Here is an 11,914-nt window from a genome sequence, read left to right as displayed (position 1 = left end):
GCTTCCTCTTCATAGTCGTCTTTGGTGGTTCTTATCATCTAGCCAAGAAGCATGAGGAACCAATGCCGATCTTGTTCCAATAGAGTTTAGCTTGGTGCTTTAACCTAGCTTATCAATGATGCCAAGTTTGTTCAGGTGATAGGTTCTTCAGTTTAACTCTTTTACCTCCCAGTCTTATTGTCGAGATGTCTAGCAATGAATTAACAACTTTATAACCATTAGTGCAAGGAGTGTGTCCTAAACCACAATGTACCATGTGGAAATGGTTAGGCAACTTCAAAGAAAGCCCTAGGCAACTTTAAGAATAGTGGAAAGCAACTTTACACACCTCTGGTAGCTAGCATGTCAGCAATGAGGAGCTTAGCGTGAAGGGCAAGCCATGCAAAGATCTTGCAATTGGGTTCCGCGTGGGCAAGCCAGATCTTGGAGGCGTCAAACTTAGCAAAACTGTCCAGAAACAGCAGCTGATATGTCGAGCCAAGGGAGTAGCCCCCATGCAAGCTCATCGTCCAGGCGATGGTGTCAGGCATCCTTGGATCCAGCTGAATGGTCGCAACTGCATTCCAGACTTCCAGGAATTGTGCAAGTTGTACTGGCGTGTCGAGTGTAGCGATGGAGCAGATCCAATTGTCATCCAGGAGGTCTTTGGCGACTGTTTGCAATAAGTAAAGAGAACCAAGTTTTGCAGTAAGTAAGAGACCAGGATTGCAGTTGTTGAATTTATCAGTGTAAAGGAAAGGACCACAGTTCATCAGGATGCAAATGGACGCGGATTTCCGTGGAGTCCATTCGTCCGTTCCGTTAAATAGTCAAACGACGTCGCGGATGGGTCGTGCAGTTTACACGGACTCACGGACAACTCCCGCAGAGCCTGCCAGGCCCGTCCGTCCTGCAAAATAGAAAAAAGAACGAAACAAAGTCTCCACTTCTCCATCTCCCTCGATGGGCATGGCGGCACGCCGCCACGCTGTTCGCTGCCGCTGAGCCTGCGCCCCGCTCCTCGCCACCAGCCTGCACCCGGCTCCTCGCCGACCTCCAACTCCCCCCTCCCCCATCCGGTCTCAGACGGTCTCCAGCACCTGGCGCCTGGCCGCCGCCGGTTCCCCGCTCCTCGCCGCCAGCCTGCACCCGGCTCCTCGCCGCCCTCCAACTGCCCCCACCCCCCGTCCTAGCTCCTCCACTCGAGCTACTCGCAGGGTCTCAGACGGTCTCCAGCGCCGACCGCCTGGTCGCTGTTGGTTCCCCGATCGTCCGCGTATGTCCGGCGGATGTCCGTCGAAACCTGAAATACTTATACGGACACCGTGGACAGCTAAAATTCTTTACATTGCTGACAAAAAATATGTGATGGACGTCACGGACTCGTCCGTCTACATCCTGAACAGTTCACTAGAGGTGTCTCTCCATAAAGATAAATAGCATGTTGGGTGAACAAATTACAGCTGGGCAATTGACAAAATATCGACCATACATGACAAGATGATTACTATGAGATTCGTTTGGGCATTACAACATAATACATAGACCGTAATTCTATTGCGTCTATGACTAATAATTCACCTTCCGGTTATCGTATGAACCCCGTTCAATATTAAGTTGCAAGCAACAGATTATCGCATTAAGCAATGTGTGTAAAGTAAACAATAGAATTTCCCTTGGATAAAACATTGTTGTTTTCTCCCTAATAGCAACAGCACATCTACAATTTTAGAAGCTACTGTCACTCTCCCAGATTACTAGAGGCATGAACCTACTATCGAGCATAAATACCCCCTTTTGGAGTCACAAGCATCTACTTGGCCAGAGTTTTATCTACTAGCAACGGAGAGCATGCAAGATCACAAATAGCATATGACATGAATATATAATCGATCTCAACATAGTATACAATATTCACCGGATCCCATCAAACACAACATGTAGGATTACATAAGGATTATCTTGATCATGTAGGGCGTCTCAGAAGATCTAAACATGAGGCACAAAGTAGAGAAGACAACCATCTAGCTACTGCTACAGATCCATAGTCCAGGGATGAACAACTCACCCATCACTTTGGAGGTGGGCATGACGATGTAGATGCCTCCGGCGATTATTTCCCCCTTTGGAAGGGTGCCGAGAAGAGCTGCAGAACCCCCGAGATGGGTTCTGCAATGGCGACCGCGACGGAACTTTTCGTGGATGGAGGCTCGGGTATTCGATCAGGATTTTCCCGAGATCGTGAATAAATAGGCGGAGGGGCGATGTCGGTGACCACCTAGGTGGGCCACATCATGCCTTGGCGCGGGCCCAGGCCTGGCCGCGCCAAGGGGTGGTTTGGCCCCATGTGGCTCCTCTTCGTCTCCCCTTCGGACTTCGTCGTCGTTACGGAAAAATATTGACTTCGGCTTTTGTTTCGTCCAATTTCGAGAATATTTCCTGTACAACTTTTCTGAAATACAAAAACAGCAGAAAACAGGGAACTGGCACTGTGGCATCTTGTTAATAGGTTAGTGCTAGAAAATGCATAAAAGTGCAACGAAGTATGAGCAAAACACATATGAATTGGTGTAAAACAAGCATGGAACATCAAAAATTATAGATACGTTTGAGACGTATCAAGCATCCCCAAGCTTAACTCCTGCTCATCCTCGAGTAGGTAAGTGATAACAAAATAATTTTTGAGGTGACATGCAGCCAACACAATCTTGATCAAGCATTATAAAGCATTGTGAGCTGGGATCTAAGTAATCTAAACATAGGCATGATAGATATAATTTAATAGAACTTAGCAACTATGTTATAACATGACAAGTAACTCAAACAAAGGATCATGAATAAAGTGCATTGAAAGCAACTGTTTGTTTTTGAGCATATAGTAAACATAACAAAGTGGTAATCAACATGTCCTTTATGGAGTAGCAATACATAAATGCTAGGACACATTTAAAGTTCAGAGGGTGACTAGATACAAGTAATTTAAGAACAAGCAATAGTCATAATCATGAATCAATCAATAATACTTTTGGGACTATGCACGTTGAACTAATAATGAAAACTATGCTTTCTTAATTGGTGCATAAAGTAGAAGATGAAGAGTCAACATAATAGTAAAAGAGAGACTCTTTGCAGAGTAAGCAAGATAAACAAGTTTTATAAACCTTCCAAAAAGTATGGTACTTATTAGCTTTGAGATCTCATTGCTCCTATCATACGCATCTTGAATGGTTAAAATTAATGTGAATCAAATATGAGCTATATGTTTGCAAATCACAAGTTAAAAATCTCATGCCCCTTGAATACAAGTACCTAAACCTCATGCTACTCAACTTAGGTCCCAAATAAGTTCTTGTCATTGTAAGTATACATATATCATTGTGAACCGCCAACGGGGTACCTCTTGCCCGATGATATGGAGGTACTCTTGTAGGATCAATCCCATGCCAAAATGACAAGACAAACAGACAATGAGCATCTCAACAATCTTTTTATTTACTATTGGTATAGGTTTTTATTAAAAATGCTTCATAGAATGCTCACTATGGTTCATTGTAAATTTCCACCATGAATGATGCATGGCTTAGATTAGCGGCCTAGGCATTTCCCTAACTCATATACAAACTCCATGGACTTACAAGTTTCTATTTTATTTTGCACCGCTAGGCATACATAAGAAAAAGAACATGACATCAACTAAATATGAATAAGTGCAATGTTGAAAGCGTTCCCCATGAAAGCATGGTTATGCTAACTCCAAACTTGCAATTTGCAAACATATAAACTTCATAAGATAGTCAGAATGATCAAGTTTATTAAGTGCAAGAAAGTAAATGTGCCATCAAGTTCGTGAGAGCTTTACTGACTAATTTTCTCATGCCAAAATTTAATTTGAAAGATAAATAAAAACATTATGAATATACTTGGAATATCAATAATGCTACTAAGTAGATATGGTGGACACAATTGGCAAACTTTATTTTTTGTGGTGGTTGGATGCACGAGTAGAGTTCATACTCAGCATAGGCGAAGGCTAGCAAAAGACTGGGAGCGACCAACTAAGAGAGCAGTAATGACCATAATCATGCATAGCGACAAAACATTATCAATCAAAGCATAAAGTGATATTACAAGTCAAAAACTAAATGATCATAGAGGCTTTATGTGGTGACCCGGCATACCACTTCATGGTGTAGTATGCAAGTCTGACATAACACCAATGAAACACCGTTCCACTAGTATTACATCGCTCAGAGTGGTACAACAGAAACATATGAGGGTCCAAGGCATGTCTATATATTTACAACTCTGACTCTTTACAGAAGATCAACATAGCCTCCTACTTTACAATGAGGTAAAACTACAAATAAACTTCAGAAGAATGACTCATAGTCTAATCTTATCACTAACTCTATTTATAGAGGATTTGACTAAATATAGAGGCTATGACTAGATTCTAGCTAAATAGGAGCTAGGTTTAGGGATCTAGATCCCTTCTATTGCTAATCTAGGTTTTCTCCTTGTTGGATGTGGTATCTGACTCTTCTGACAGGTTCCTGTCCCTTGAAGTAGTTGTTGACTCCTCGGCCTTCGAGTTGCACTGTAGATCCTCCTTCGTGGCCTCCATATCTAAGCAGGGGATTTAAGGGCGGTATAAGTACGAACGTACTCAATAAGTTCATTATAGGAAAGAGGTGTTTAATGCACTAGCTACAACCATGGACCAGAAAATCCAAGGCTATGCAGGTTTTTGTAATCATTTCTTCAAAATGTTGCTTTTATTTTGAAGAGCTATGTCCGTCAACCTTAACCGGTTTACTAGAACTTCATGGAGTTCCTTTCTGGCCGTGTACGCAGTTCCATAACCCGGAACAGGGAGTGACATGTCACGATTTGTTACACTCTGCAGAGGTGTGTTACTTTACCCATAAGAGATCTTAACCGTGTTGCTAACCAGGCGCGCAACCTGTCCACACTTCCGTGGTGTGAGGCCCGGTATAAGGTCCTAGTCAAATTATACTCCTTCGCGACCTTGCACACCCGCCCTTTGTTGCAATTCCGACCTTGGGTCCTCACCGGTCAGCGTACCCCTATGGATACCTTCCGACCTCGACAACAACCAGGTTCTCGATCTGATTCCTTCGCCGGTCATTGCAACCCATCATAGACTGCATTACTGTGGGGACTTAGAGGTTCCCCACCCCTCCGGTTGTTCGCGCAAGACACAACTGCTACGGTAAGCGCATCTGTTGATGTACGAGAGGAAGAAGTACAATTGACTACTTCGTCCAACTCCGGATCTTATGGTTAACACGAGTTTTACGGCACAAGAATCACTGGACGATATTTGTTGTTTAATCCTAGATGAATATAAACCCTTGCAATGGAACCTCCACCATACTCATACCATGGTTCCATTGCCCACCACATAGTCATATTCATAGTTATGAAATTAGCATTTTTGCTTTTCATGCAAGAGTGATAAGTATAGTACTTTGCAAGTAATTTGGTAAAAATACTCAAATGACATGAGCAAGTGATGAACTTGCCTTTCTTGACTGCAAGATTATGCAATCAAGATCTTCGATACACAATAACTCCAAATTCTGAAATAGCATCATCGCCCGGTAAGGACGATGTATAAAAGATTGGCAAGGATGCAATAATGCATAAGCATGCGATGCAATCGCTCTAAGTGTGACCTAACCCTGATGATTTAGGATTAGTGAGTTGGTATGATTGGTATAGGCTGTGTTGCACTTTTAGAGTGATTCACAACAAGGTTCTTATTAGGGTTTTGTTGTCTTAGAATCATAAGAAAGTGGTAAAATGCATAGTAACAATCATACACACCAAAGGATAATAGTTGTACAATAAGTAGAAGACAGTTGTCAATTTTTAAGTCCTATAGTGGAGTTGATGATTACTTGTTATATACTTCAAAAGAATAACTTTTGAAGAACATGTTCTTTAATAAAGAACAAGTATGATAATTAGGGTTGTGGAGTTCTGTGGTTTACTATGGTTTCCAAATTAGCTCCTTGAGTAAGTATTAGATGGATCCCAACAATATTGGATCCATCCATAGTTAGAACTTGTAGGATTGAGTTAAGCCTAAGCATCTTAAGCAATTTATTATAAATAGTTGCTATCAAGGTTGGTATACCTTGCTGGTGGTAGCTGGCTATGGTTTATAGATCCTATTAAGCTGGTTTGATGGCTTTTCCCTATTTACTTCAAAAGAATAACTTTTGAAGAACATACTTCTTAAGTAGTAAGAAGTATTTCAATTATGGTTGAGGTTGTCTAGGCTTTGCTATTGGATCATTAAGTAATGAATAGTTGGCTCCTAGATATGATAGTTTTCCCTCTGTACGAAACCAAGGTTTAATCGATCAGTAGGAGAAAGGCGTGACTTCTGGAGGTGTTGCTAGTTGACTAGTGGCAGGGTGCACTACCGGCGTCAGCAACAACGTGGAACATGCACACAACACAACAAAAATACTTTGCCCCAACTTACCGGTTTGCTGAACTCAAAGGATTAGACGTATCGTGTGGAAAGAGATGTTTGGAGTAATTAAAGAGAACAGAGTTTTGCAGTAAGTAACAGAGCAGGATTACAGTGGTTGAATTTATCAGTGTAAAGGAAATGATCGGGGTCCACAGTTCACTAGAGGTGTCTCTCCATAAAGATAAATAGCATGTTGGGTGAACAAATTGTAGCTGGGCAATTGACAGAATATCGACCATACATGACAAGGAGATTACTACGAGATTCGTTTAGGCATTACAACATAATACATAGACCGTAATCCAACTTCCTCTATGACTAATAATCCACCTTCCGGTTATCGTCCGAACCCCTTTCTGTATTAAGTTGCAAGCAACAGATTATCGCATTAAGCAATGTATGTAAAGTAAATAATAGAATTACCCTTGGATAAAACATTATTTATTTGTCCCTAGTAGCAACACCACATCTACAATCTTAGAAGTTACTGTCACTCTCCTAGATTACTAGAGGCATGAACCTACTATCGAGCATAAATACCCCCTCTTGGAGTCACAAGCATCTACTTGGCCAGAGTTTTATCTACTAGCAACGGAGAGCATGCAAGATCACAAATAACATATGACATGAATATATAATCGATCTCAACATAGTATACAATATTCACCGGATCCCATCAAACACAACATGTAGGATTACATAAGGATTATCTTGATCATGTAGGGCGTCTCACAAGATCTAAACATGAGGCACAAATTAGAGAAGACACCATCTAGCTACTGCTACAGATCCATAGTCCAGGGATGAACAACGGGCATGACGATGTAGATGCCTCCGGCGATTATTTCCCCTCTGGCAGGGTGCCGAGAAGAGCTGCAGAACCCCCGAGATGGGTTCTGCAATGGCGACCGCGGCGGAACTTTTCGTGGATGGAGGCTCGGGTATTCGATCAGGATTTTCCCGAGATCGTGAATAAATAGGCGGAGGGGCGATGTCGGTGGCCACCTGGGTGGGCCACATCATGCATTGGCGCGGGCCCAGGCCTGGCCGCGCCAAGGGGTGGTTTGGCCCCCTGTGGCTCCTCTTCGTCTCCCCTTCGGACTTCATCTTTGTTACAGAAAATATTGACTTCGGCTTTTGTTTCGTCCAATTCCGAGAATATTTCCTGTAGAACTTTTCTGAAATACAGAAATAACAGAAAACATGGAACTGGCACTGTGGCATCTTGTTAATAGGTTAGTGCCGGAAAATGCATAAAAGTGCAACGAAGTATGAGACAAACACATATGAATTGGTGTAAAACAAGCATGGAGCATAAAAAATTATAGATACGTTTGAGACGTATCAAAGAACTCAGACTTGGTCAGATTTGTGACAAGGCCATTTGCCTTGCCAAAACAGTCAAGGATGGTCGATATAGCGTGAATATTATCCTTTATGGGGTTGATGAAAATGCCTGCATCGTCAGCGTAAAGAGAGATTCTACATTGGGTCACGCACGACCTTATAGGGATGAAAATGCCGCGAGTGGTAGCCATCTGAAGAATGCATTGCAACGGGTCAATGGCGTGGATGAACATCATGGGTGACATGCGATCCCCCTATCGAAGGCCCTTGGCATGCGAGAAAGGCTTGTCTGGTTCACCATTAAGGAGAACCCGAGATGTGGCCGAGGCAAGTGACAAGCAGACCCAATCTCTCTAGATTTGGCCAAAGCCAAGTGCGCGCATAAACTTGAGGAGATAAGCCCAACCAACATAATCGAAGGCCTTGGAGATGTCGAGCTTTAGGAACAGGCACAGGGTCTTGGGGGAGTGCGATTCCTTGATGAGGTTCTGTACATGCAGGAAGTTGTCGTGGATGCTCCTCTTTTTGACGAATGCGCTTTGGCATTTGGAGACGATGTCCGGGAGGACGGGCGCAAGCCTATTTGCCAGAAGCTTGGAGAAAATCTTGGAGATACTATGAATAAGACTGATTGACCTGTAATATGTGACACCGGCCGCATCGGGCTTCTTCGGAATGAGGATAATGTTAGCCGAGTCTGAGTCGTGCATAAGGCAACTATACTGGTGTGCTTGTACTAGTTCATCGGTAGGGTGGTGTAGTTGGCTAATAGGAGAAACTATAGGAACATATGGCAGTTTTCAGGCCAAGATGGAAGGGAAAGGGAGAGGTGGGCTTGACACAAAGAAAGATTTGTGGGGTTTTAGAGTTTTCAATATGAAAGAAATACAATGGAGAAAGAAATGCTTGCAAAATGGGATTTATGAAAAAACCTTATTTGTCATCAGGAGAATCATTTTTCAGAATCGATTCATTCGTATTCACTCGCGTTCGATCCCAGGAGAGGAAGCAAAAAGGGGGTCAATCTTTGAAGTGTGGAGTGCTTTGGCGATGGAGGCTCTACATTGTACGGAGTGGAGTACAAAACAAAAAATTGTATAGAGACTTCTAGAAAATGCATATTATATATAAAATACATTAAAATTTGAGCTCCTCCCAAAAAATAAGTTGGGAAAAACAATTAAACAACGCGTCTAAACTAAATGGAATTTCAAATTTCGAGTCACAACGGAAAGAGACGAGCAGATGGAGGGCCCGCACGAACTTGTACTTCGGCCGTCGCCACAGAAACGCGGGCCCATGATTACCCATGCCCCACATGTCATCCATAGAACGAGTGAGGCACGCCCACCGTGTCATTGCTTTCTGTTTGCGGCCGATACAGTAGCACGGATCTTAAAGCGGCATGGGTCGTCTACTTGTCCCCTTCTCCCCTCGTCTCCGACTCCGTGCCCGCGCTGTGTTCGCGAATTTGCCGCTGCGCTTGCAGGAATGGAGTTCCTCAAGCCCGCGGCATCGCCACCGTCCGCATGGCCGGCGCCGCACCTCGCCGCCTCTTCCGCGTACTCCCGGAGGCGGGCGCCGTCCGTACTGAGTTTACTCCCTCACGGCCCCGCCGCGGACTCCGCCACCCGCACCGGCACCGCCCCGCTCCGCCTCAAGCGCGCTGCTCGCGTGCTCGCGCCGATTTCTTCTTCGTCAAGCCCTTCATGGTACTCTTCGGCGAAGGACCGGTCGTACCTCCACGGACCCGAGGTGGCCGCCGCCAGTACCCGCTCCCTCGCCGCGCACCTCCAGGTTCTGCCCCGCCCGATAGCCTCGTGGTACCCCGCTGCCGCAGACGCGCGCCTCCCGGCGTTGGAGACCTACCGCGGCCGCGCACGCCTACTTCCTCTCCGCGCGCTACCCGTCTCGGGGTGCCCCGCCGCGGCAGAAGCGCGCCTCCCGGAGTTGGAGACCTACCACGGCCGCGCACGGCTACTCCCTCTCGGCGCGCTACGCGGCTCGAGGTACCCTGCGGCGGCCGAATCGCGCCTCCAGGCGTTGGAGACCTACTGCAGCCGCCCGCGGCTACCTCCTCTCAGGGCGCTACGCGGCTCGGGGTACCCCGCGGCGGCAGAAGCGCGCATCCCGGCGTTGGAGACCTACCGCGGCCTCGCACGGCTGCCCCCTCCCCGTGCCCTGCCGGGCTCATCCGTCCCTGGCCGCAGGATGGTACGGATTCCTGCACTTGTGCATTGCATTCCTAATCGAATTTGCTACGGGATGATTGCGTCCGATCGATTACTGTTAACTTTGTGCATCATTGCCTGTTGCTTTCTGATTCACGAGTAACTGCGGCCACGATAGGCATATACTATATATGTTCTTCGATGCATGTTGTGTAGAAATATTACCGGACCATTGCAAATCATTTTACTTAGAAATATTCAGTTTCCTCGATGCTGTTCTATTTATTGGAATTTAAACTAGGGTTACAGCCATGCCTAATTTGCCTAACCGATTCAAAAGTGTGCTGGGTGGAACTGACCTCCATGACTAACTTGCGCAATGTCATGTGCTGTGTTGTTGCAATATCTGCTAATGTTGCCTGAAATTAGGGAGGTTCTGCAGTTGGGTACTGATTTTCCTAGTAATTTCACTAATCGCTTATCTGCTCACGTTACTGGCTGACAATGTGAATGATCACACAGGAGCATCCGCTTTCACAGTGAGTGGGTTTATATCCATCCCTTGAGACAGGCTGTAGCTTTAGGTTCTTCCACAGTTTGACAGTAGTTGCAATGAAGATGATCTGGCCATTTTCATATCCATCCCCTGTCAAGCTTTTTACAGTGTTCTCTATGCTTATTTTCCTGGACATGAATCTGTCTTGTTGGAAGTTGGTGTATCGCTTGTTTGCCGCTAACATCATTGCGCAGTCTTCCATTGTTTTAAATTCCGAATGGACTCCCAAATGGAAGTCAAATACACCTTTGAAAATCAAAGTGTTCTCATGGTCGTAGTTACAGTATGCACAGATACTACTCCTGCTTATTACTCATGGTCGTAGTTTACTGAATTTGTTTCTCTGAACTTTTAGCTTGCACGTTGAGTTCTGACCTCTGAGGCTGAAATGTTTCTTACTTGCTTGATGAAGGATGTAGCACACACCCGTACACGATGCACATCTGAGGAGGGCGCCAACACTGCGGACAAAAAGGTGAAGCAATCCAAGACAGCTAAAATTGAGCACATGCTAGTGTTCTCAGTGGTATGCCTTGTGAGGTACACAGAGGCAAGGGGCATCCTTACTCTGGTGTCTAAAAAGCTCAAGCTTCCTGGGAAGGTCACAACAGTGCTTGTCTTCCTCTTCGTGGCGCTGAAGTCATTGTACAATGCTCTGAAGGAAACAAAAGACATAGAGGAGGTACTCACTTACTTCAGGAAGATTGCCAAGCAAGGTGCAAGTCCAGTGGTACAAGATAAAGATGGGGCTGCTAAAGCCTAGGGCAGTGAGCTGTCGAAAGCAAGTAAGAAAGGGTATCACCATGAACAGGTGGAGCTACTAATACGATAGAGTATAGAGGAATGGGCTGTTGAACACCAGTAGGAGATTTTTGATAGTAATAGTTGATCGATGGGTCTCCTGAAAATACCACTAGAATACTGTCTGCAATGGCTAATGTCCTGGAACGCTGGTCCTTCATTGGAAGTTTCAGAATCACTTTTGCTTTCTTCCTTATAAGTTTGCAAAAGGATCGTGAGCTAGAACAAAAGCGTTGCTGAAAAACAGAGTGTTGATGAGATTTGCATTCTTTACAGTACGGTAAATTCTCCTTAAAGAATTTTCCCTCACAAAGGCTTCAAAAGTTTCTCATATCTTACTGTGTTTTTATTTGTGAATATAAAAGTTCATCCCATGCCTTACTGTGTTCTTATTCGTGAAAGCATTCTTCCTGTCTGAGCATACCATTTATGATAACTCAATAGGAGAAAGTACCGTTTGACAATGGATATACCTATATGTCGATCCAGATTGTATACCAATGCACATCAACATTCACTTCCATAGAATCACTATCTGCATTCTAGATTGGT

Source organism: Lolium rigidum, chromosome 7 (genome assembly GCF_022539505.1).
Source record: "Lolium rigidum isolate FL_2022 chromosome 7, APGP_CSIRO_Lrig_0.1, whole genome shotgun sequence".
In the NCBI taxonomy this organism is placed as follows: domain Eukaryota; kingdom Viridiplantae; phylum Streptophyta; class Magnoliopsida; order Poales; family Poaceae; genus Lolium; species Lolium rigidum.
The sequence above is the reverse complement of the archived record's forward strand: the minus strand, read 5'-3'. Positions refer to the sequence as shown.